At 35.4% G+C, this 26094-nt stretch overlaps 1 protein-coding gene across 6 annotated transcripts in view; it reads right to left on the reverse strand.

Moving 5' to 3' along the window:
- The window catches only part of LOC127411914 (signal-induced proliferation-associated 1-like protein 2), a 212625-nt gene that overhangs the window by 183920 nt on the left and 2611 nt on the right, over positions 1-26094 (reverse strand). For 3 of the 6 annotated variants that reach the window (XM_051647815.1, XM_051647811.1, XM_051647816.1), the window contains exon 2: positions 2636-2738. The exons of the other annotated variants lie outside the window; for them this stretch is intronic. The gene's annotated coding sequence lies outside the window, so the exon portion shown is untranslated. The remainder of the gene's footprint in view (positions 1-2635; positions 2739-26094) is intronic. 6 annotated transcript variants of the gene reach the window in all.

Here is a 26094-nt window from a genome sequence, read left to right on the forward strand (position 1 = left end):
ATACAATGACAATTAGTGAAAACATTTACGTAATTTATAATATTTAAATATTGCATTAATACCAATAAAAAATAATTTATAAAAGGGAAAGTTTCAACTATAAATTCTGATTGAATGAGCAGCATTCAAAGCTGTTGTTAAAAAATAATAATTATATTTTAATAATAATAATATATTATTGTGTGTGTGTGTGTGTGTGTGTACACACACACACACACACACACACACACACACGCACACACGTATATATATATATATATATATATATATATATATATATATATATATATATATATATATATATACACACACAAACACCTAGGCCCTACAGCTTGTCCAATTAACTATATTACTTGGCCGAATATTATTTTATTCTGATTATCTATTACTGGTAATTTAACTACTTATTGAACACTGCTATCTTACAATATTGCTGTACTACTTCAGCATTGTGGCTGAAAGCCCCTTAACAATGGTAAAATGAATGTAAAGCATTGACTCTCGTGACTTATTGCCTTGTTATACTTACTACACCTAAAATTACCTTAACATTTAAGAAACAACCTGGAAAATCTTGTAAGATTGAAATGTATCTTACTGCAAAGCTCAGGAGGGAAAACAAAATCCTACAATGATGTAATCCATCATAATGGAAGAGAGAAGCTTTTTTATTGTTTCATATCAAGGCACAAAGCTCTGCATCTTATGAAATGTATATTTTTGTATCTTTTCTATTTTATTTTTTGCCAAAATATAGCCTACTTTTCTACTGAAAGTTAACATGTTTTTCCAATAAAAAGCAAGTCTGCTGATAAAGAAAACATGAATCATGTTGAATTTAGTAACTTTTTACCAACACAATAACACAAGTTATTTTCAGAAATAAGTTCAGATCACATACGGCACAGACTGATCTCACAGTGAAATCGGAAACAGTATCATTAAATAAATAATTTTGTGGTGAAGTAAATGTAGCAGAAAAGTTTACGTACTTCCTACATTAAATAAGTTAAAGTGTGAACTAGTGCCCGACTGATATATCGGTCGGCCGATATTAGCCTTTCACTGCTATATCGGTATCGGCGTATATGTTTACCGATATGCGCAGATCTGAAAACTTTTTTCAGAACATATAATGCAGAAAACAATGCTTTAGAATTGGTGTCATTATGTAGTTTGTCCAGCAGAGTGTGCTCCAACTCCACTGTTTACTTAGCTGAGCTGACGATGGTTTTGGTGACGGTGGTTCTGCAGACAGTGTGGAGTTAAGCGGTGTCTTCTCTGTAAGTTGCTAACTAGTTTGTGAAATACATACTGGAAAGTTAATAAACAATGACCCCATCATTTTCCCTTTTCAATATAACTAATATAATGTTAACCCTGTCCCTGGCAACCATGTCACTCATGTTTATCACATCTATTTGCTGTTAGCCAGCTATAGTTTGTCAGAGCATCTATTGCAGCTCATCAGACAACAGTGCGGTGGTGGATTGTGTCTGTTGAGTGTTGATTTCACGCTACGCTGTTACCTAGTTGGTGAGACACAATGCTGGAAAGTAAATAAAGTCCATCTTTTGCTCTCCGTGACAACGAGCGTATAGCTAACTAGCTAACCACGTAGCTACTTTCATTGCTTTTCAGCTGAGTGGAAGCTAATCTGTAAACATGTATTCGCCAAACTGTTTTGTTTAGGATTCACAGTTTGGTACCCCCTTCAACTGAACAATTTCAGTCATTGCATTTAAAAATATAATATTTAAAAGTCTGGTTTTCCACTGTTGAAAGTTTCCCTTGAACTTGTATAAAATCAGTGCACAATCCAAATAGAAAAGGTCTGTTTTCATTCCAGCTCAAACATTAACTATATCAGCCACCATATCGGTAATCTGTGAATTTTACCTCTCTAAAATCGGTATCAGTCTCAAAAATCCCATATCGGTCGGGCTCTAGTGTGAACTTGAAAATATTATGTAAATTCGACATTCAAACATGTACAAATTAATGCTCTAGCCTTAAAGTAAATATTATTTCTGAATGTTTGTTATTTTTACAATGTGTCACAATGTATTAATCCTGAAGTAGAAAACCTTGTAATATTTATTTGCTAATTTGAGTAAATTTCACTGGTAAATAAATAAGTAAATTTTAGTAAAAATTAGCATGCACTGGATTTGAATAATAAATGAGCTTGCGTGTTTCCATTGTTTGCAAGTTTATTTACACCATTTTTATTGTTAATTTTGCTGTTATGTTTGGTAATTTCTTGTTTTGTGCAGACTTAAGTTCATGTTCTACTCAAAATTACCCATTCATGATAAAAAAAAAAAAATTATCTGTTGACTGTCACCATCATGGTTTTTTGTGCATCAAGTGTTGAGGTCTACATGCACAGCTCTGTATCTTGTTTCTATTGCCAGTAATGCAAGGTTATGTTGTCTAATAGACTGCATAGCATGTATTAAACTTTCTTGTGGGTGGCTTCCGTATGTCATGTAGTTCATTATTAAACATATGTTTGTAAGGAAAATTCAAAATGTGACATTCTAATAAGATAATAAGTTTAAGTACTATGTGTATCATATTTGTAAGTAAAAGTTACTGAATTTACTCAAATGTTTAAGTTAAATGTACTCACTTTAATCAATATCCTCCGTTGCTCACACAAATGAAGATATGCTGCAAGGACGGCTGACGGTGGTTCCGACGCCTGTACCGAACTGTAATGGGCAACATAGCTCCTATGATGAGAAGAACCAGGTATGCTTGAGGTCAGTATAAGGCAAATTACTTCCTGTTTCTGGTCCGTTTAGACGTCTTTGGTCCATGTTGTGTTCATATATCAATTGAACCGCACCAGAGTTCGTTTGGAACGGACCGAGACCCACTATTCAGGCGGTCTCGGTCCGCTTGTTTGGTGCGCACCAAGGTTCGGATGGCAGCGTTCGCACTTGTTCAAATGAACCGCACTAACAGAGCAATCGCACCAGAGTTCATTTTAATCTAACCAAACCTGCCAAGTGTGAACACACCCTTAGATTTACTTAGAAGAACTGTGCAAAATCTTGCGAAATAAAAATTAAGTAAATCTTACTAGTCATTTTTTCCAGTGTAGGCTGATTTTTCTTTAGCTAAAATCGGCCTGTGTTTACCAAAATTCAAAACACTGCCCCCGGTGGCCAAAGCGGTAAGTGTTGTTGGGTGTATGGGCACACATGAGCTCAATTTTCTGGGTGAAATGTCCACAGAGGGGTGCCAAACACGAGTTGTGAAGCGAGGGGTCTCCCACGCTGCTGACGCAACGCACATCCAGTTGCGCTACAAGGGAAGATACACACCCTTGAGACGATGCAAAAATGTGTGATGGGGATGGCGCTTGTCAGTCGGCATAATGTTGCTGATTCTAGGGCACTGGAATTTTCTGAAAAAACATGCCGACTTCCCGTTTGATCATGTTGTACTTTAATGCTGGAATGAGCCAATCACAGACTTTATCAAAAGACTCATATTCATTAAAACAGTCATCAGCAATTATACAGGATTTCGGGAAGTTTCAGGAAGATAAGATAAGCCTGCAAGAGCACTGAACTAACACTACAGCACCATAGACACATTTTGCTTTAAGATGTTGTTGAGCAATGCATTTTCAGTGACTAAATTAGTTAAATCTGTGTTTTCATGCATGGGTAAATTAGTGTCGACCTATGGCAGACACACTGAATGATGCAAACTAGCTAACTGCTTGACAAGTGACTCTCCAAATTAAGGTTTTACGGCCTTCATTAGCTAAACAGGAAAAGGGAAACAGAGATTTGTTTAGGACAAGACCAACACAGAAAAAGAACCAAAGCAATCTACAGATGGTATACAAGAGCTCTGCTCACTGAATTATCTGCAGTAGCATGTAGTATGCACTAATAAACCTTTATAAACAGTAGTATACTACATTGTTGTCACATAACCTCACTTTGCATGTTTAATTCAGTGAGTGGCATCCAGTTATCATATCAGATATAAAAATAGTTATTTATTACATACATAAAAAGTATTTTATCAAATAAGTTCAAGTTAAATGCAGTATATTTTGTTATATATTGCACATTTTGGCAAATATAGTAGGATTATACCCAATCCAGGTAGAAATGCTCAAGATCAAATCTCGTTTCATTAGCAAAGAATGTCTTTTCCCCTGGTACTGTCTGTCCTTTTGTGATACATGTTAAAGTAATTAAGCTATACTTCGAACAAATTGCTTCGTCCTAAAAAAATTATAGACACGAAAACTTCATGTCAGCATTTTTGATTTACAGGAGCCTATTGTTCACCCATAAGGGCTTTTGTTTCCCTTACAACAATGTACTGTGGCAGTATGGTATGCTGATGGTATCAGATTGTAATACTGAGGTACTTTGATTTATACCAAGGTAATGAATGACTAATACTGTATATCCATGTACCATGGTATTTAAATGGTTCTCAAAGATATTTCAAAGAATACTATGGTACATGTTCAAAATACCCATGCTAATGGGTGATTCTCACGAAACCTGTCAAGAAAATGTCCTGGTCCTATTTTACTCCAAAATCAAAAGAAACAAATAAGAAATAATATTTTGCATATAGAAAATTACGCCTATTTTAGGGTGATTAAATTTCTTTTTTCATTGTGACCTTTCTTCATGAACATTTTGCACATTTTACCCCCCAATTCTGAATACCGCAATGCAAAAAAAGGTCATTATGATATTTTTATTACCTTAACCCTTTAAGCTCGGATGGAAAAAAATATGGGGGAAAAAAATTCAAAATATAAATAACTGCAGTTAATAAAATAGGTATCGTTTGAAAGCTTAGAAGCTGTACTTTACAATGCATGTAAGCATTATAACAAAAACTGTGCTTAAAATTTGTAGACAAATCAGAAGTGTTTCATTTTGATAATCTATAAAAAAATAATTGCACTCTACATATTATTGCAATCAGTAAAAACATCAAACTCATCAAATAGCCATGTGTCACATGTTGTTGGAAATCTCTCAAAGAGTAAAATACAACTAGCCTATTTGTTTTACTCACAGACAAAAATATAGTGAGTCATAGCTAAGTATATGTCTTTGATAATTATGTTGCTTATATGCTGAGTTTTTGCTTGTAACTTCACGAAAAATAAACAGAACATAAAATATCACATACCATTACTTAGAGGAGGTGATTATCTTTCAAACGAGATACACAAGGTAATCAGATGTATAGATCATTAGATAATCCACATGAAGCACAATGTTACATATGGTCACCAGCAGATGGCGCCAAATACGTGACACAGACTCAATGATGACTCAAATGACACAGAATGAAACTCATTCTGTGAAATCTCACTACTAAAATCATGTCAGTATGCTTTGCAAACCTTTAGTCATTGTTGTGTTTGCATGTGTAATTAGTTCTTATGTAAATTATTAGGATTTATTTTTTTGTTGAGAGGCTTTTGGACACTTGGAGACATTTTTGGACACGATGATAAATGATTTTTGTTATGCTATAACTTTTGATTGCTTCGTCATTTCAACACAAATTTTTTCTCAGATACAGTTGACATGATTTGAAACAAAAGCAGTTTTTCTGAGCTACCTTATTTATACCCAGAGATATATAATGTCAAATAAGAAAATTTTTATTTTGTATTCAATTTTTATTTGGTGATTTTTCAGCAGTTTCTTCAGAATGTATCAATCTATAATATCATTTCAACATTTGAAATGTTCTCTTTAAAATGATACCAAACACTTTTTTGTCGAGTTTTAAGCCTTTCATTTTGGGTATGCCACTGAAACAGGAAATCCTTAAACACCTTCAGGGCTTAAAGGGTTAATGTGAAAAAATTATATATTATTTACATTGTAAAGTATCACAGTAGTTCTCCCTCAGTACTGCTTTTCATTTCCGCTGATTTTAATCAAATAAAAAAAACATTGTACAACAGCATCTTTTTTCGCTGTAATACAGTAAAAGATTATGGTAATGATAATGGTAATGATGGTAAATGGTGAATGAGAATCATCACTGAACACAATGGTAACAGTAAAAATGAAACACCCTGGTGTATTGCAGGTTTAAAGGCAGAAATGTGAAGCTTATAATTTATTAAATGCACTTACATTAATTCTTCTGTTAAAACTCAACTATTATTTGAGCTGTAAAGTTGTTTATATCGTAATTTTTTACAGTCATTTTAGGGTTTGTTGACATTACATCATCATGGCTATAACTTTAAACAGAAAAGGTAAGTGATTTTATCACACTAAAATCATGTTAACACATATTGTTTAAGTCTTGTGGCTATTCTTTTGATAAAGTGAGTATTTTAACGTTCAAAAATTGGCCCCATTCACTTCCATTGTAAGTGTCTCACTGTAACTTTTTTTAAAGCAAAGGAGGGACGAGTCACAATGATTTTTTGTGGTAATCAACGTGCCACAGATGCTGTCGATTAAGCTTAACTTGTATTGAACCTGGAATATTCCTTTATGCTTGCTATTACATTGATATCTAGTCCACGTGTGTTGCATGAAGGGTAAATATCTAATATGTTCTTGCCAATAATAGGAAGGTCGGATGAAGAAGGTTAGAACATCTACCCATCAAGCATCAACTCCCATGTGACTCAAACCAACATAAACCATATTATCCTGAGCACATTACTGCACATCTATCAAGGTGACGCTCCATTTGACACAATAATTAAAACTTCTCATCCATGAAAACACCCGGTTTTAGGAGTTCGTATTAAGAAAATTCACTCCACTTCAACTCATATTAAAAGCTCATTCTAATAAATAAATAAAATACACTTTAACAAGCATAATGGCTTGTTTAACAGTGGCCCTACAAAATATACATTTTTGGACACTTGTATCACATTTAGAAATGTCTGAATTGGATTGCATTAGGTAACAAAATATAGTAACCCTAGGTAGAGTTCAACACATTAACTATGGACATGTTCCACCATTTGACAACCACAAAATGTCACAATCATTTTTGTTTTAATTTGGAACAAAATCTCGATTGTTTTATCATTTGAAACGTATCAAAAATCTTGTGAAATGCTCTGTTTGAATGAGAGGTCTCTGGGGAACCAGTGATGCTGGACTAGAACCAGTAACACAGCAGATAGGACTATCCCTCTGGTCTGGTGGTGTTGATACAGTATATGGTGACACACCAACACCTTCTGCTAGTGTGGAGGAGTATGGGGGGCCAATATTATGACCCACTTATGATCTTAAACATGAGCGAGATACACAGCTCAACTAAATGTAGGGTAAAACCAACATAAGGCTTACACACATTTAATCCTGCGAAATTTTATCAAAGTGCTGCTTGCAGAGAGGAAAATGGATTTCATTGCTTATAGGTAGAATAGCTTTTGCCCCTTGAGCAAATACAGTATGTGTTCATAAACATTTCAAGTCAAAATCATCACATGACAGAAAACAATCAAAATGATACAGTAAATGCTCAGGTTGGTTTATAAGACTAGGGGGAGAAAATCATTTTTTGTTTTGGAATTAAAGGTGAAGTGTAATCTTTCTATATTAAAATACTTCCTTGTTCACATTTTGATCTTTCTTTTTTAATTAGCCTACTATGCATGCAGCTTTTATGGCCTGATATTTAGACACTTTATAAAATATTTTTACTTGAAATGAAAATTAATTTGTCACACGCAGACTATTTAAAGAATCATAGAAATGAAATCTTTGATTCCATGTTGGTTTCATAAATAAAAATTAAAAATTATACAAAAATTTTGATTTAATGTACAAATTTCAAGTGGCTTAACCATCAAGTAAAAGGTATTAAAATACTTTCCTTAAATCAATAATTTCAAAAAAGTTTTCAAAAATATTTTAAAAAACTTTACACACAGTCATGAAGGTCTAAACAGGTCTTCTCTGTTGTGCGCTCTTTTTTTTGTCACATGATAACATTACGGCTACTTGCATGTTGGTTACACCACCTGACTTTGATCTGGTCGACAAAAGTTTTTGAAATTATAATCATATTTTAAAACACAATTGTTTCTCTTATTGTTTTAGGGACTAATAATTCAAATTATTTAAAAAAAACAAATCTTATGTCGACATTTCTTTTTTCAAGAATTTCAGCATTTAATTAGATCTCTGGACAGTTACACCACTTTTTTACTTTAAGTCCCAGAAAAAAAATATCAAAATTAGACGTAGACTGACATTTAGATTTTACAGATTAATCTGTGCTGATACTTGCTTTTTTGTATCTACCAGTTATCTGTAAAAATCGGTGCCGACGGTTGCTTTTTTTTTTTTTTACTACTGTCATGGGTAAAAATCTATACCAGTAGTTGGTTTTTTTTAACTATCGGTTATCAATAAAAATCGGTGCCGATGGTTGCTTTTTTTTTTTTACTACTGTCATGGGTAAAAATCTATACCAGTAGTTGCTTTTTTTTAACTATCGGTTATCAATAAAAATCGGTGCCGATGGTTGCTTTTTTTTTTTTACTATCAGTTATCTGTAAAAAACCTGTGCCGATCATTGCACTTTTTTAAACTATCGGTTATCAGTAAAAAAAAAACAAATAAAATCGGTGACAATATATATATATATATATTTTTCTAAACTATTGGTTATCGGTAACAATCTATGATGATAGTTGCTTTTTTTAACCATCGGTTATGGGTAAAAATCAGTGCCGAATGTTGCTTTGTTTTTACTATTAGTTATCTGTAAAAATCTGTGCCGATAGTTGCTTTTTTTAAACTATCGGTTATCTGTCAAATCTGTGCCAATAGTTGCTTTTTTAACTACTGGTTATGAGTAAAAATCAGTGCCGATATTTGCTTTTTTTTACTAACAGTTATCTGTAAAAATCTGTGCCGATAGTTGCTTTTTTTAAACTATCGGTTATCTGTCAAATCTGTGCCGATAGTTGCTTTTTTTAACTACTGGTTATGAGTAAAAATCAGTGCCGATATTTGCTTTTTTTTTACTATGTTATCTGTAAAAATCCTTGCCGATAGTTGCTTTTTTAAACTTTCAGTTATCTGTAAAAATCTGTGCCGATAGTTGCTTTTTTTAACTACTGGTTATGGGTAAAAATCAGTGCCAAATGTTGCTTTGTTTTTACTATCAGTTATCTGTAAAAATCTGTGCCGATAGTTGCTTTTTTTAACTACTGGTTATGGGTAAAAATCTGTGCCGATATTTGCTTTTTTTTAAACTATCAGTTATTTGTAAAAATCTGTACCGATAGTTGCTTTTTTAATCTGTAAAATCTGCTTTTTTATCTGTAAAAATTTATGCCGATAGTTGCTTTTTTTAAACTAACGGTTATCTGTAAAAATTTGTGCTGATAGGTGCTTTTTTTTAACTATCAGTTATCTGTAAATATTTGTAACAATAGTTGCTTTTTTTTTTTAAACTATCGGTAAAAATCTATGGCGGTAGTTGCAAATATTCTCAATTAATATATTCCTTCGTGTTCCCTTTGTGGCTGGCGCGGGACGATTATACAGTTAGAAAAACTTGGTTCTACAGTATAATAGCTGCTTCTATAGGTGAAATAAAAACAATCACTGACTGACAACATTCATCCAATATTTTTATCCTCACTTCAATGCAAATTTTGTTATTTTGATTAGATAATCAAGTGTTCTTAATTGAAGCGAGGACATGAAAAGACAAATGTCTATATGGAAATGTGCCCTGTCAGCACATACATTGTGTCCCCAACTTCATATCTTGTGAATAATAATAAAAAAAACCTTATCTGATAAAATAAAAATATAACATCCTTAATCTGGTTATTACATTGGCAAAAAAAAAAAAAAAAAAAAAAGCTTAATTTGGTACTTAAATACAGACCACTGTAACAGAGCCAACACTCCATTTCAAAATAATGCATGTTTGTACTCATCATATCAAAGAAAGTCTTGGAACGTTTTGTTTATTATTATTATATAAATCGATCGGCCGATTAATCGGTTATCGGCCTTATCCACCACTTTAGTTATCAGTATCGGCAAAATCGACTAATGGTCGACCTCTTAACAAAATGACTTTGAACTCAGAAACTGAAAGATGCTTATCACAGCAGAGGTGAAAGTTAAATAAATAAATAAAATATAGATGTAATTTTAAGTAACACAATAGATCACGTCACTGACCTCTAATCTTTTCAAATCGTTGATGCTATGGACCAACAGCTTTCCCAATGTTAGTTTTTACTGAACAGAATCAAACCAAGTGGTCTGATAACATATTTCCAGCTTGAGTCAGGATTTAGAGAATCAAAGGCCTGAAATTGTTGTTTGCGAGTGTTCACTGAGTCGTTGGTTGAGTTATTAACCCTGCTGTAGTTGGACTCAGCCACAGGCGACACAGGGGTTAACCCGCTCGGTGTTCTTCAGTGACTCTAGACAATTGGGACACTGACCCTGATGGCTCCAGACCTCAGATTTAAGATAAGAGGGGATTTAGAGCACATACCTCTGCCCCATTGTGACGGGCGAGTGGCTAAAAGAGAGAGAGAGAAAGAAAGGAGGCCACTTGTGGACCACTCGTGCTATTCAATTTTTCTCGACTCAGCCTTTGCCCTTTTCCTATTTGCACAGTTGCTGTGAGATATAGTGAAGTCATAGTTTGCACAATTAGTGAGGCAACAAAACAGAAACACATACATAGCTGACATTAAATACTTGAGAAGTTGTCATGTCCTGCAGTGTGACACGCTATAGTTTTTCCATCTAAAACTATTTTAGACAAAAAGATGCCTTTATGCATGAAGCTTATATGACCTCATATTATTTGAAAAACATATTTCTCACCGTTATTCTATTTAAAACAAAAGATTAAAGGCAAAACATTTATTTAAAATGGTGTAAAACCTAAAAAAACTGTAGTAAAATAGCCGACATTACCGCACATAAATTGAATTCTATATTTAAAGCTGTAACTTGTGATGTTGCTTAATAACCGCAAACAACTAAACTCTACTTTGCATTGTACCTTACACCTCCACAAAACAATTTCTTATGAAACATATTTGGGAAACGTCCCACTCTGTATTTTCAGTATTATTCACCATTTCAAATGTATAGCCACAAGACGTAAACAATATGCGTATCAACATGATTTTAGAGTATTAAAATAGTTTACTAACCTTTTCTGAGTGAAGTTATATCCAATTTAACAACTTCGTTGCCATGATGACTTAACGCTTTAAACCCTAAATGACTATAAAACGTCAATTTAAACAACTTTTAGCTCAAATAATACACAAGTTTTAATAGACGAATTAATGTAAGTGCTTTTATAAAATAATAAGCTTTACATTTCTGCCTTTAAACCCTCTCAAATTGGCCCCATTCACTTCCATTGTAAGTGTCTCATTAACTACGTTTCCATCCAAGGACTTTTAGTGAAAAAATGTTTAGCGCATCAAAATAAAATGGATGGAAAATTTCACATTTTGACATCATATTTTTCATTTAACTATAGCGCCTAAATCCTACGTCGACAAGTCAGATGTCATTTACAACTAGTTTGGAAACAGTTTTGTTCAGAAAAATGGCATTAATGCAAAATATTTTGTGTCACATGACATAATTTACATCACATCTGTCCTCATTATAAACAGCATAGTGGAGAGGAACACTTGGACTGATGAGACGACTTGAGTTTTCCTCAATTTAAAGACAACGACATTACCTTTATTTGCCAACAAGAAGATACCAGAAAAAAAATGCGTGCTCCTTTTATATTGTATTGCAATAACAGACACAAGTTTTCAGAACAGAAAAAAACAAAAAAAGAGAAATAAAACTCAGCGCAAAGGGGATTGAAGAAAAGTGCCAAAATAATTAATATACAGATAAAATAGACATAAAAGTAAAGGAATATGGAGAAAATAATTAATTTAAATGAAGAAAAAGAAATCATAATTATAATGAGACAGATCAATAATGTCATAAATAACACAGCTATGGGGTCATAATATTATACCAAAAGTTATATATAAAGACACCTAAATTTGTTCACACATTTCAAGTTGATGGTTGTTTTGTTGAAAGAGGTGGACAGAGTTTTAATGTAAATTCCTACATCTCTTTGATTAAACGACTACACATAACGCTGGCTGTTACATATGGACTAATGAAGTGTTTCTCAAGCTTTTCATACTATACAGTGTTTATTTACCTATATATAAGAAAACAAGCGAGTGAGACTTCTTTTGGTTGGAAAAATTAGAAAAGAAGCAATCCCAAGCTCAAAATTGTGTGATTTGAGCAAAGTGAAGAGGAGTGTGTAAAGTGTTCATGTGTTGTTCGGACAACGCAGACCCGTGTTTTGCAAAATATTTTCTGGAGGGACAAATAAAATGACATAATGTGAACGGATTGTCTATATTTATTTTTATTTTTCCCCTTTTTGACCCAATTTGGAATGCCCAATTCCCAGTGCGCTTTTAAGTACTCGTGGTCGCGTAGTGATTCGCCTCAATACGGGCGGCGGAGGACGAATCCCAGCTGCTTCCGTGTCTGAGACCGCCAATCCGCGCATCTTATCACGTGGCTTGTTGAATGTGTTGCCACGGAGACATAGCGCGTGTGGAGGCTTCACACCATCCACGCTCAACTCACCACGCGCCCCACCGAGAACGAACCACATTATAGCGACCACGAGGAGGTTACCCCATGTGAATCTACCCTTCCTAGCAACTGGGCCAATTTGGTTGCTTAGGAGACCTGGCTGGAGTCACTCAACATGCCCTGGGATTCGAACTAAAGAACTCCAGGGGTGGTAGCCAGCATCTTTTACCACTGAGCTACCCAGGCCCCCGACTGTCCATATTTTTTATTGAAAAGTGTAATCTAGGATTTCAGGCTCGCTATAATGCCACCTGTTCTGTTGTATTTTTCCAGGTATTCCAATCCATTTCTTCTAATAATCCCAGAAAGACGAGCTGGGCAATTCCACAAAAATGTCAACCATACCATGGAAAAATGCAGATTTCAATCTTATTTCAATTATGCAGCCTTAATGGGTATTATAATGTAATAAAATATGTCTCAGAGGTCAAAGTCTGCAAATTTCTAAGCATTTTGGATGGTTTCCCTGAAATTGAAGAAATGTAATAAATATTCACTGTAATAATAATAATAATAATAATAATAATAATAATAATAATAATTAATCAAAATATCACAAGCAAGACTGCTGTTGAATAAAAGTTTGGCAAAAAAAACCCAAAAAAAACCAAATGCAATGATGTTGAAAAGTTCCATTTTCACTTGTTAAACTTTTTAAGAATTTATTGATTAGACACCATTATGATGACGAAATTAAATTAAACTTTAAAAAAAAAAATCTGGAAAATAATAATTATTAAAATAATTATTAAATAATTAAAAATAACCAAACTGGTGTTCAATGGCACATTATCATATTAGCATATTTTTGCTGTGGTATCGAAATTGGTATCGAGAACCGTGAAATTTCACTGGTATCGGTACCGACTACTGAAATTTTGGTACCATGACAACACTAGTCTGGACTCTATGTGCAGGGGACCATGATTATACATCATTTTTGATAAACTGGTAATGAGTACTTTATATATGAAGTTAAATTTCACATTTTCAATGAAAATGTCACATCCATAACACTGGAATTGCCCAGCTACTACTCCATTTCGACATCGTCTTCAGATCTTTCTTACGATTGCAATTATGTGAAATTAAAATGACAGTAAGATGGCCAATTTTAATAAACTGCTTCAATACTCTCTCTATTTTACACAAATGTGGGGACATCTGGGACGCGAAAGATACACAATTTGTGAAATACACAAAACTCTGTCTGGAAACGGCTCAAGCAGATTTCTTTTGCGCACAACCAAAACTTATGTGTTTTTTTTTTTTTTTTTTTTTTTTTTTTAAGAATGACGTCATAGTGCACACCATTTTATCGGTAAAAGGCCACATGAGCAGAAGACAGCAAATTTCGCACACATTTTTTTATGCATTTCCACTTTGTCAGTAACAGAAAAGTGCCAAAAGTGGATGGAAACTTTGTAATTGTAATGAGTCTAAATAATTTTTTGTGGTTATCAACATTATGCCACAAATGCTGTCAACTGAGCTTAACTTATATTTACATTTAGTCATTTAGCAGACACTTTCCAAAGCGACTTACAAATGAGACTCATAGCAACTTCTACTGAACCTGGAATATTTCTTTAAAGCAGTTTCTTCCGTATTACTACATTCCCATAGTATGTACAGTACCATCATACCACCCAGTCCTACAGTCCTGACAGGAGAGCACTGAGCCAGGAAGCCATGCCAATGAATTTCATCCATTAACACAACACTCTTTAAATGTGTTAAAAAATGGGCCACAGCAGTCAGAGAGCATCCGTCCTTAAGCCAACGCCAGATCACAAGTGGCATATGGGCTGTTGGATTACATAGTTTTAATCGACCACTCAAATATGCATCACTGACACGTTGCAACATACATGATACGGAAACAATGAGGGGAAAAAATAAATATCAAGCTTAATGACACATTGTTCTTCTTGGTCCCTGATGCACGAATACATCAAGCATGTTGCTAGTGTGGTTGAGAAACAGCAAATTCTCCAACACCAAAATTGACTTTTGATGTGATTTTTGGTATAGCCAGTGGTGCTCAATTTACACACTTCACCGTTAAAGGGATTTTAAGATTTCCCAGTTGGATTTTATTCTGATTCACAAGCTCTCAATATGATTAGATTCCAATTTTGATACGATTTGATTCAATTCTGACTCATTTGGGTATATTTCAGTTATAATGTCATTTTCCTTTCATATGAAAGAATTTATACAGGGAACCTTCAAACTTGGTACATTATGAAAAACGGGGCCAACACTATACAGTTTAATTGCTATTTAATTTACAGATTTAAATAACCAACACAACCAAACCTGACGTACATTTTAAATAAAAAGTAAAAGATCATTTTGGGGTTTTAAGAATTGATATATCAGGATAGTTCAAATAAAGACTTAATATTTTACCCAGCCCTACCTGTATTCTCTTTTAGTACAGCTTGAAAAACTGCCAATGCAGTTTATTATATAAGAGTAAAATTTGGAAAAGTGTTACATCAGCTGTAAACTTGAATCAACAGTTTTGCCAAAAAAGATCTGGCTATGTGAGACTAGCATGACAATAGCAAAATTAGCAGTGACAAGAAACTCAGCAGGCTAGTAAAACTTCTCGTTTTTATATTAGTGCATAGAATCACAACAGCTTAAAATCTAAAGCATTAAGTAACTCAATCAGGGTGTCTTTTTCACCCCGGTGCAAACTGAGATTGTGTTGGAAATGGAAATGGGTGGGTCCAAACATGATTGAGTGATGGCTATACATCTGCTTACATTTCATGTGTGTATTCACATCCTTTTGCTAGGTTAGTTGGTTAGTTTTTTTGTGATTTTATGCCATGCCAGCTTTCAAGGCTATTTTCATGGCGAAAAACAAGTTAAAATATATTAAAAGGTAGAGTGATAAAAAAAAAAATTACAAATAATTATATATATATATACATATATATATATATATCTCAGGTGATCTCAGTGACTTGGAGTGTGGCATGATTGTTGGTGCCAGATGGGCTGGTTTCAGTATTTCTATAACTGCTGATCTCCTGGGATTTTCACGCACAACAGTCTCTATAATTTACTCCGAATGGTGCCAAAAACAAAAAACATCCAGTGAGCAGCAGTTCTGTGGATGGAAACGCCTTGTTGATGAGAGAGGTCAACAGAGAATGGCCAGACTGGTTCAAACTGACAAAGTCTACAGTAACTCGGATAACCGCTCTGTACAATTGTGCTAAGGAGAATATAATCTCTGAATGCTATTCTGCACAAGGGGGACCTACACAATATTAGGCAGGTGGTTTTAATGTTGTGGCTGATAGGTGTATGTGAGAGTCTGGAATGTCCTATTTTGGAAACGGGTGTAAATGATCTGATCCCAGCGATCATTTAAATGAAAGATGCATATTTTGCCCACTACAGGGTTGATTTTATGCAATTTGTTTGTAATGCATTGATCCCATTCAGTTTGCCATTTGTTGATGATGTAAGAGATTATGGTATCTTTCAGATCTGTGGGTGGTATGGAGCATTTTTTAAGATCTGTAGAAAGTGCTTCTTTAGCAGCCGAGTCTGCTTGTTCATTTCCTCATATTCCACAATGGCCAGGTACCCAGCAAAAATAAATATTTAATAAAAAATTTAACACTGATTGGGGATCCTTATACTGCTTTTTTGGTGATTGATCACATATGCAGCCGACACATGATCTCTAGACTTTGATCCATCTGTATACACTGGCAGCCAAAAGTTTGAAATAATGTACAGATTTTGCAGTTTCGGAAAGAAATTGGTACTTTAATTCACCAAAGTGGCATTCAACTGATCACGAAGTATAGTCAGGACATTACTGATGTAAAAAACAGCACCATCACTATTTGAAAAAAGTCCCTTTTTATCCCCTTTTCTCCCAATTTGGAATGCCCAATTCACACTACTTAGTAGGTCCTCGTAGTGGCGCGGTTACTCACCTCAATCCAGGTGGCAGAGGACAAGTCTCAGTTGCCTCCGCTTCTGAGACCATCACTCCACACATCTTATCACGTGGCTCGTTGTGCATGACACCGCGGAGACTCCGCATGTGGGGGCTCATGCTACTCTCCGCGATCCACGCACAACTTACCACGTGCCCCATTGAGGCGAGAACCACTAATCGCAACCACGAGGAGGTTACCCCATGTGACTCTACCCTCCCTAGCAACAGGGCCAATTTGGTTGCTTAGGAGACCTGGCTGGAGTCACTCAGCATGCCCTGGATTCTAACTCTTTACCCGCTGAGCTACCCAGGCCCCCCAGAAAAGTCATTTTTTATCAAATCTAGACAGGTCCCATTTCCAGCAGCCATCACTCCAACACCTTATCCTTGAGTAATCATGCTAAATTGCTAATTTGGTACTAGAACATCACTTGCCATTATATCAAACACAGCTGAAAGCTATTTGGTTCATTAAATGAAGCTTAACATTGTCTTTGTGTTTGTTTTTGAGTTGCCACAGTATTCAATAGACTGGCATGTCTTCAGGTCAATATTAGGTCAAAAATGGCTAAAAAGAAACAGCTTTCTCTAGAAACTCATCAGTCAATCATTGTTTTGAGGAATGAAGGTTATACAATGCTTGAAACTGCCAAAAAACTGAAGATTTCATACAAAGGTGTACACTACAGTCTTCAAAGACAAAGGACAACTGGCTCTAACAAGGACAGAAAGAGATGTGGAAGGCCAGATGTACAACTAAACAAGAGGATAAGTACATCAGAGTCTCTAGTTTGAGAAATAGATGCCTCACATGTCCTCAGCTGACAGCTTCATTGAATTCTACCCACTCAACACCAGTTTCATGTACAACAGTAAAGAGAAGACTCAAGGGTGCAGGCCTTATGGGAAGAATTGCAAAGAAAAAGCCACTTTTGAAACAGAAATCAAAAAGAAAAGGTTAGAGTGGGCAAAGAAACACAGACATTGGACAACAGATAATTGGAAAAGAGTGTTGTGGATCTTAACCCCATTGAGCTTTTGTGGGATCAGCTAGACTGTAAGGTGCGTGAGAAGTGCCCGACAAGACAGCCACATCTATGGCAAGTGCTACAGGAAGTGTGGGGTGAAATGTCACCTGAGTATCTGGACAAACTGACAGCTAGAATGCCAACGATCTGCAAAGCTGTCATTGCTGCACGTGGAGGATTGTTTGATGAGAACTCTGACGTAGTTTTAACAGTTCTGAACATTTCTTCTTTTTTTTTTTTCATTGTAATAGTAATTTTTCACATTATTAATGTCCTGACTATACACTGTGATCAGTTGAATGCCACTTTGGTGAATTAAAGTACCAATTTCTTTCCATAAGAGCTAAATCTGTACATTATTCCAAACTTCTGGCACCAGTGTATATAGGTGTGTGTGATGGAAACATCTCTTTGATATCCAGGAGTTGTTGAAGGTATTCATTAAGATGGGTTTCAGATTCTTTGTTTCTTGTTAAATCCAGGATTATTATTATTTTTATTTTTTTAGATTCCAGGGCAGGATATTGCAGAAGTATGTCTGTTCTGGTATGATTAAGTCAACTTTTATGTTTTCTAGATGAGAGTTAATCCGTAGGCCAGGAGGTTGGATTATGCCTTGGTTTTCTCTAATACAGATTTGAATATTGGGGTGAGAAGATTGCATGATATGCTGGATTTTCTTTGTTGGTCTTTAATTTAGTTGTGTATTGCAGGGCTAACTTGAGATGTCTGTTCTCTAGAGATTCTACGATATTTAGCCTCTATGTATAGGATTTGAATTGGAGATGTTCTGAAGGCCCCTAGCACCAGACGTATGCCTTGATTGTGAACTGTGTCCAAAAGTCGGATATATGATTTCCTGGCTGAGACATACACTATGCTTCCATAGTCCAAGCGTGATCTAACCAGCGTTCTGTAAAGGTTTAGAAGAACTGAGCTCTCTGCTCCCCACTTAGGCTAGTCTTTGCTAAAAAATATCCATGACTTTAAAACATTTATCTTTTAAAATCTTTATCTGAGGGATAAAAGACAATTTATTGTCAAAGGTTATTCGAAGGAATTTGGTCTCCTTGATGACTTTGATAGGATCGTTATCCATAGATAGCTCTGGGTCATGATGGATAGAGCGTAACTGGCAGAAATGCATACAGACTGTTTTACTCTGAGAACTTAAACCTGTTGGACACAGACCAGGCCTGAACCTTATTAATTGTCAGCTGGATTTTCCGTTCAATACTGTTCAAGAATTTGCCTCTGAAGCAAATACAAATGTCGTCTACATAAAGACTGCAATGAATATTTGATCCGATGACTTATGCAACACTGTTTATTTTGATACTAAAAAGAGTCACTGGTAAGATGCTTCCTTGAGGTACTCCTAACGCTGGTCTGTAAGCCCTTTTCCACCGAAATTGTGATGGTTCTCCGCTGGTTCATGGCTGTGGCAATCTGGAGCCTATCGTAAACCAGCCATGCTTTTCCACTGACCTGAGAGCCGAACGGTGACATAACAGGTTAGTCTACTACATGGCAGTTTCACGTGACTACCTCAAACATAAACAAATATGGCGCATCAGTGTTTTTACACAGCTTTTACTCTTGATTTTGAGGACATATTAAAACATACGGATTAATGCAATCCATCGTTATTACATTGCTCAACAAAATGATCAGAGACGACATCTACGCTAAAGATGACAGGTAATGTAATTACATTATTTTGTATGAACTATGGCTTAACTTGCTAAGTTCTGTGAACTGTTACAGTGGAATCATATTAACACTGGTGTAGCAGATGGTTGTATTTGGATTTTTGCCATAGCATATAATATTATTGATTGAGAATCCCACCGTTTTACTTAACAGATAGAAGCGATCTTCCAAACTTACTGAGTAGCTGGTCAAAAATCCCGTTACAGAACAAAACAATGCACAAAATAAGATGACAACAGTGTAACTAACAAAAGTTGGCACATATAACAACTTACTGAGATCAGCTGCAGATGACACTGGCGATTCCCTATTTATCATGAGCATTACTGGCTGAATTCAATGCCCCGGTTAGTTAGCAGGCTGGTCGGTGTTCAAGTCCAAAACTTTGTTGCTCCATCCATTGTTGCTTTTGCTTATGTCCTTCTTATGGTCCTGTACTCCCGTAAGTGTTTTTCAATTTGTTTAATCGGACTATTGACCAAACCATCAAGGTGGCGTGCATCATTTCGTGCTGTATCTTCATTCTCGTAGAGTATTTTTTTTCTTTGCGATCTTGTTTATCTCAGATCTTCGTAAATACCATATCGCAAGTAGAGCACTCGTTTCGTCATGTTACCTGAATGCTTTTGATGCCTGATAATTTTGTGTGTTTTTTATTGTTGTTATAGAGCGAAGAAGTACACCTGGCTGCAGACGGAATCTACTGTTTTTGTTTGGGAAAACTTTACCATGGGGATGATGAAACATTATCCTGCCCTCCGTCCCCTGAGGTAGTCGGTTCCTGCGTAGAGACCAGCAATCTTTTGGGGCCGGTGCGGAAACAGGTTTTCGCCCCCCGGAATGACCTTTTCTGTGCGGAACAGTTCAAGAATTCGTACCGGCCCAGGAACCCGCACCCGAAACATGTCGGTGGAAAAGGGCCATGTGTGAGTCCAATAGGGTATTACCTACACTGATTTTAAAATGTCTATTTGATAAAAAGTTGATAATAAAAATGTGTAGATGTCCTATAAAACCAAGTCAATGTAGATCCTTTAAAATACCATACTTCCAGGTTGTGTCGTAAGCTTTCTCCAAGTCAAAGAAGACAGCAACATAATGTTCTTTTCTGATAAAAGCATCACGTATATTACTTTCAAGGCTGATGAGGTGATCTATAGTGCTTCTTCCTTTTCTAAATCCACCTTGAGTATTATTTATAAGATGCTGAGTCTCCAACATCCATATGAGTCATTCATTAACCATTCTCTCCATGGTTTTACATAAACAACTTGTCAGGGCTATAGGTTGGTAGTTGGAAGGTTCATTATGATCCTTTCCTGGCTTTGGAATAGGAATCATTTCCGCTTCTTTCCAAGAATATGGAACATTCCCTGATAGTTAAAAATGTTTAAAAATAAGGACAGGATAGTGTGGGGCAAATTTAAAAAAAATTGATAGTGACTATTGTCCAGTCCAGTTGCAGTATTATGTGATCGGTTTATGGCCCTAAATAGCTATTCCATAGTGAAAGTTTGGTTGTAAGGTTCCATATTACTGGATGAAAAGTTAACATCTTTCCTTCCTTCCAGTGCCTGAATTGTTTGAAAGGCAGGGAGGCAGTTCTCAATAGAGGAGTTCTTTTCAAAGGTTTTTGCCTAGGATACTTGCAGTTTCTTGCGTTATAGTTGAGACTGAGTCTTGATGTTTAATATGTTGAATTTGAGGTCCACTCTTCTTGCCCTTCATTCTCCAAACCTTTTCCGTTGGAGTTTTTGATGTCAAATTGGATACAAATGATCTCCAACTTTGTTTCTTCGCCTCATTAATTACTCTACATGCTTGTGCTCTATTTATTTTTACTTTGATGAGGTTTTCCATTGTTGGACTTCTGAAGAATCTTCCTTCAGCATACTTATACTCTTTTAAAGCCTTTTTGCAGTTATCGTTGAACTATGGCAATCATTTGCATTTTGTATTTGGTGAAGTTTTTGGAATGGTATCATTTGCGATGGAGATTAAAATGCTGGTAACATTTTTAATAGGGTCTGGATCATCCTCAGGAACTGCATTGAACCTTTCATAGCATGAGGTTTGTAAATGGTACCAGTTGGGTTTAAGTTGCCATCTCTGTATGCTTGATACTTCTCTTCTTCATTCGAAGGTCAAGATTTGTGGAAAATGGTCACTTCCACAGAGGTCATTCCACACTTTCCATGAGAGATCTAGTAGTAGCTCAGGCTGGCAGATGGTGAGGTCAACCTTTTGCTAGGAACAATGTCCAATGTTCAAGCCAAGTATCAGAATGCAGAATACAGCTAGAGGTTAAAGAGAGTGTTACAAACAGCTGAGCAAATTAAACAAACACTGCCACATTGTGTATGACATTAGAAGCCACTTAACGTTGGTAAACAAATCATAGTCCAATCATGTCGCACCAGTCAGGCACTTTTAACTGTCGTAGACAAAAACCACAGAGACACAAACAGTGTGTCTTACAAAAACTACTGAAATTCACTATCCTGCACATTCCAAAAGACAAAATCAAACATGGAACATGCTGCATTATTTAATATGACTGCTAAATAAGGGGAAAACACAATTGCACTTTTCTACGGCCAATAAAATGCTTGTTTTAAAATGGTTTAAAGCGGCTGTAAGTACCTGTAATTGAACAGAATTGCAAAAATGACCAAACAGGTATTTTTGTCCAAAGAGGAGATCCATTTGTCATTGAATAATGTCTCTTAATACTCTACAGTCAGTTGTTGATCAAAATAAACATTTCATTATAATCAGGCGTAGCACAGATGAGATAAAGCCACTCCAGTCTCTCTCGTTAATATGCGCTCATTTACAGATGCTTTTTATAGAAATGCTGTCTTTCTTAAAGAAACAGTACCGGTTTTTAACACGTGTTCAACAAATAAGTAAATACCTGTAAATAGTACACATTATGTTATTAAACAATAAACATGTAACAAAAAATTATATATGCAATAGATCATCACATTTATTGATTAAAAACATTGATTTGTTAATTTTTAAAAGCTAAAATGTGACCAAAATGTAATAAATGTGAAAAATTAATGTACCTAGTTAGAAGGTCCCCTGTATAATTAACAGCATTAGCTGGGAGAGAATTTCTTTCATATGTAAGCAAAAGGGGCATAACTGAAAAATACCCATATGACTCAATATCGAATCAAAACGAAATCGAATGGGGAAATCTATGTCAATACCCAGCCCTACTTTCACTGCATGTTGAGAGTAAAAGTATGGTTTGACTTGTTCCGTGTAATGTGTGTCCAAAGGTGAGATCCACACAATAGAGGTAGACCGATAAATCGGTTTTACCAATTAAGCTAATCGGTACCGATAGTTGCGTTTTGGAACAATCGGTTATCTGCAAAAATCTATGCCGATTATCATTTTTTATTCCTCCGTGTTCCTCTGATAATTACGTTTTTTAAATTGAAGCGAGGGCATGCAAAGAAAAATTTGGCTATATGGAAATGTCCCTCGTAAGCACATACATCAGGTCTCCAACTTCATATATTGTGAATAATAATAATAGATAGGCTATAAAAAGATTAATTTGGTAAATATTAAAAATAAAGCATTGCAACAGAGCATTTCAAAATAAGAGTCTCCGGTGTGTTTCAGGCTTGTTCAGTGTTAAAAGTTCTACATTATGCATCCAATCTTCTTTTTTTCCTGATTGTTATTGAGAGTTTGATTGGAAAATAAACTACATCTGGGATTTTATTCATTTTGTACTCTGGCCTCTATGTCTGTGCTAACTTACAAAACTTTGCAACATTCTATTAACGATTTTAAAAACTATCGGCCAAAAAATCAGTTATCTGCCATCTCCACCACCTTAGTTATCGTATCAGTACTGTCGGTCCACACAATCCATTTGTTATTGAATAATATCTTTATTAATGTCCCCTCTGTTCTTTACAGTCAGTTGTTGATCAAAACATAAAAAAACTAATAAACATTTAATTCTAACCACACATAGCACGGATGCTGTAAAGAAGCCATTCAACTCCACTCTCATTAATATGCGCTCAACCAAAACACTTCTGCAAGATGCTCTCTGAACTGCCGCTATTCTTAAAGAGACAGTACCGTTTAGCACGTGTTTTACATATCAGTGTAAATACTTGTAAACAGTAGAAAATGATGCATGTATAAACATGTAAGAAAATATATTTAGGCTATGAAATATGTGCAATTTCAAGACATCATATTAACTGATGAAATATATGGATTTGTACATTTTTTAAAAGCTAAAATGGGACCAAAACTATGAAAAACTATTAAAATAAAATTAGTAAAATTCATATTTTCATAATGTACCTAGTTAGAAGGCCCCATGTGTAATTAACAGTTTTAGCTGAGAGAAAATGTATTTCATATTTGCAATGTGGACATTTTAAATTAAATATAGGCTACCCATATGAATTTGGACCTGAATCTAAGCGAAATTAGAATTGAATCTACTCGAATCAGGAAATCTGTATCAATACCCAGCCCTACAAACAGGTTTCCCAAACACTGTTATTGTTTGGACAAAACAACAGATAAGCCATTGGCAGAAAGCCGACTTTATAGAGATTTCCGATTGGCTAACATTAATAATTTATTGTGATGATACTTGTGTCTTAACCAAATGACAACTGCTACACAAATACAGTTCAAATTAAGAAACAAGCCTGTTCTGATTTCAACTAGCAGCTGGCAGTTGCAACTGTTGTCAATAAGCTAGTATAATAAAGTGTGTCAACATGAAACCAAATGGTGACTGACCGAACAATACACTAGACTTTTACATTATCTGAAGAACATGTGATTGGTATTTGCCCATGCAAAACATGGTGCCATGCTGCTAAGATGTTTTGGGTAGTTGCCAGGGCATTGCTATGCCATTGCTAGGGAATAGCTAGAATGTTCTTGAGGGTTGTTTACTGGTTCAAGTCCAAGAGTTAACCCGCAAGTCTCAATTATATTCCAGCCTTTAAATATGGTGTGTTCCCTTATTCAGTTTAAGTGTCTGGGGTTTTCATACCAATAATAAACTCACAAAAAAAGGCCATTTTACAAGGAAGAAACATTACCAATAGTTACTGAATCAGGGATGCCCAACTCTGAATGCAAGGAAAGCACACAGCAGATGGCCTCTACTACTCCATTTCATTCTGTGTCCATTTCGTCTTTTCTGGTTAAACATGAAACAGCCTTGTAAAATCACCTGAGGGTAATAACAGCAATAAACAGTTGTCTTGGCATCCTTTGGGCCAGATAAACACATCTCAAGATCTTCCTACATCCAGCAGATTTCACATGATGCTGAGATTTGTTGTCAAAGACACTGTCCAACAAAATGTGATCAATCCCTTTGTATTCTGTCAGATTGAGACTAAATTGGAAAGCAGGAATTGCCTAAGCCTAGCAAATAAGACCATGTGTATCAAATTTCCATTTCTAAATCACTAAATCAGGACCCAGATTTTACATTGGACTTCGACTGGCGACCCAACACACCACCAAAATGTCATTGTAAAAAAGTACAAAACTACATTACATTGTGGGCGGCACAAACCATGTTTATCCTCATTGCAATTGAAACCATATTTATTTATTTATCTTTCACTGTGGCTCTGTTGAAATACTTGCCTGTCTTGTGTTCAACAGATCCCATCCATGTTCAGGGGAAAATATTTATTGTTAAAACAACAGAATAGCCTTTGGTTGTCTCTCCTGAAGTTCCTGGGGGGGCGCAAAGAAAATCTAAGGGGCAATGACAACCCCCCCCCCCCCCCCCCCCCCAAGCCCCCCAACAGACCCAGCCATGATTTGGTTCATCACTACTAGACATTTTTTTCCAAGTTTACATTAAACACAACTTCTTCCTTTGAAGTGAAGGTACCTAAGCAGCTGTCCACCTGTCTTACCAGATGTTATTGTTAAGCGCAGACTCCACAACAAGATTTTATTTCCTCTCATTACGTTATATATGCGTTTAGGAGCTAAACGCAAGGTAAACATCCTTCTACAGTCACCATGCCATCTAAACCAAGTGATGGGAAGAGAAATGTATCATTTCTCCCAGGGGAATGCAAGGCAACATAGAGGAAGCTTAAACACATCAATCATAATGAAATAATATACAAATTCCATATATAAATAAACAGTCTACAACAACTCTGTTTACAACAAAGTCATAAGACATTGGCATAATGTCGTTGAGATGTGGTTTTTACAAATTGCTACATATGCCCCGAACTGCCAGAACTGTTAACAAAAACATTCCATTACAATTTAAGAAAAAAATAAATGCAAATTTGAGTCTATGAAATGTGAACGCTTCCCATGTGTTTTTTATTTAGCTGACTCTGAAAAAACTGAAGCAATTTTATTTGCCAGAGTAAAAAAAAGGGTTTTTCTCATTTTGCCCATGTTTTCTCCCCAAGATAATGACATTGCATTTGCACAACGATACAGCTTTGAAGAAAACCACTTGTTTAACCTTGACAAAGACAAGGCTGTGTAACTTGTCTAATCAAATGTGCAATTATCTGACCATAATCTGATATGCATTCGCTGTTTAGTAGAGTGGAAATCTACCTATACTGATGTAGCAGAAAGACTCTCTCTCTCTCTCTCTCTCTCTCATATATATATATATATATATATA

The sequence above is a fragment of the Myxocyprinus asiaticus genome, chromosome 21 (genome assembly GCF_019703515.2).
Source record: "Myxocyprinus asiaticus isolate MX2 ecotype Aquarium Trade chromosome 21, UBuf_Myxa_2, whole genome shotgun sequence".
Classification (NCBI taxonomy): domain Eukaryota; kingdom Metazoa; phylum Chordata; class Actinopteri; order Cypriniformes; family Catostomidae; genus Myxocyprinus; species Myxocyprinus asiaticus.